At 38.0% G+C, this 2177-nt stretch overlaps 1 non-coding gene across 1 annotated transcript; it reads left to right on the forward strand.

Annotated features, from left to right (window-relative positions):
* Nucleotides 1–1504: 1504 nt before the first annotated feature.
* Trnal-cag (transfer RNA leucine (anticodon CAG)) lies at nucleotides 1505–1576 on the forward strand. Its single transcript has one exon. It is a non-coding gene; the product is annotated as a tRNA-Leu (tRNA).
* Nucleotides 1577–2177: the final 601 nt, after the last annotated feature.

Here is a 2177-nt window from a genome sequence, read left to right on the forward strand (position 1 = left end):
TTTATAAAGCGCTTTAACACACTGAGACGTGAGCTAATGAGTTTTTTTATTTTACTTTAGGCAAACCTTTAAATGTAATGCATCTAATGAAGGCCAAGTACTTAGTTATCGGAGAAAAGTTAAACTGTCTGTGAACCGAAACGAAATCCCAACTAATATTATAAATGCGAAAGTAACTCTGTCTGTCTGTCTGTCTGTTACGCTTTCCCGCTTAAACCTCGCAACCGATTTTGATGAAATTTGGCATAGAGATAGTTTGAGTCCCGGGAAAGTACATAGGATAGTTTTTATCCCGGTTTTTGAAACAGGGACGCGCGCGATAAAGTTTTTCTGTGACAGACAAAATTCCACGCGGGCGAAGCCGCGGGCGGAAAGCTAGTTTAATAAAAAACAAAAAGCACGAGTTCGAAGCTAAGACAAGCATTTTACATTTTAGAATTAAATACATGGAAACTTTCCATTAATTACGGTATGATAAAGCTAACATTTGCCAGCGAAATATCAGTATGTACTTATCTTACAATATTTTTCATTTGTTAACAGTGCACACAGAAATATACTCTATCTTATTAAACAAAGTAAGTATTCATTATTCATAATACCGTATTAGCGGTATCAGGCGTTAACTGTCCATAAAAACTTAACTCCTTTAATAAGAAACAACTATAAAACAGCGCCTTGGCTGCGTATAGGCACAAAGTATGAACTTACAAAGAGATTCTCCGAGTTTTTGTTTTTCATTAAAATTTTAATCTAGATATAAAGAGCGTTTAAAAGTATTTTTGGCGGTTGGTTTGTAAGAAGAACAGTTTTTACAATTATCTTCCATTTTGTTTTTGCGTAGAGTTTCTGTTTTGGTTTAACGAAGCAGTTCAACTTGGGTTTGTGGTAAAATTAAATGTGATATTACACTTATTAAAACACCTAATCTGCACTGATATTTTATAGAGGAAAGATTTCATTGTTTGTTTGTATCGAATACGCTCTGAAACTACTGGACCGATTTGAAAAATTCTTTCACCATTATTTTTAATGACTGAAGGTGGTACAAAGATCACCGTGTTAGCTAGTTATGGTTCAGATTGTCGTTTATGATCCACCGCAAAAATATTTATACATTACTCGAATTTTACTGGTAAAATACTAAAAAAGTCACACTTTCAATCACTAGGTCCACTACAACCCTAAGGCTGGGTTGCACCATCTTACTTTAACTTTGACAAACGTCAAAAATGTGTCAATTTCCGTACAAAATCACCGGTTATCGTTATAGTTACGGTCAAAGTTAGGTGGTGCAACTGAGCCAGTGCTAGTTGCCATGCCACGCACGCGTGACTTCTGCCACCAATTACTGCTCCAATCACGGCGTGGAATCGAACTGATGAACGCGGGCTTATTTCGGGGAGGCCACTATTAACAGGCTTATTGAGTTAACTACACACGCTCTGGTTAGTCGACGTTTTTATCATGTTTGTATCAGAGTATATACGTATCCGTGTTAACCGCCTCTGTGGTCTAGTGGTAAGACCACCTGCTTCAGACGCAGAGGTCCCGGGTTCGATTCCCAGCGGGGGCAGATTTTTCTGTTCGGTTTGGTTGGTGGTAGGGCTTGTTCTAAGTCCGCCTGGCTAGCTACCACCATCTTACCTAAGTCTGTCGCCATAATAACAATGTTAACAGCATTGTTGTGTTCCGGCAGTAAGAGGTAAGATAGCCAGTTACCTACTCCGTGGTTGAGGATCCCGGGTGAAGCTCGCTTCCACCTTCGGGCTGATCATTACTTACCATCAGGTGAGATACAGATCAAGGCGGGGTTCGAACCCACGTTCCTTGGATCTCGATTCCGCCAGTTCATAACCGACACCATTGGACTATTGTCGCTTCAAACTTCATTTACAGCTCACAAACGAGACTGTGTTAAATAAAGGACTGTATTAAGTTTTTCAGCACGTACAGTAGCCATTTTGAAATCCTATTTATTTAAAATTTTAAGCAATATTCGTTGGTAAAACCTAAATATTAAATAAAAATGGTGACGTATATTACCTAGTAGAATATTTATTTTGCAGCTTATTTCTCAGAAAACACGAAATTGAATATTATTAAGTAATGGATTTTTACAACCGGATTACCCGCGTATAATTTAGCGGGCTGCGTCGTTTATTTATTAAAATAAA

Source organism: Ostrinia nubilalis, chromosome 9 (genome assembly GCF_963855985.1).
Source record: "Ostrinia nubilalis chromosome 9, ilOstNubi1.1, whole genome shotgun sequence".
Taxonomy (NCBI): Eukaryota; Metazoa; Arthropoda; class Insecta; order Lepidoptera; family Crambidae; genus Ostrinia; species Ostrinia nubilalis.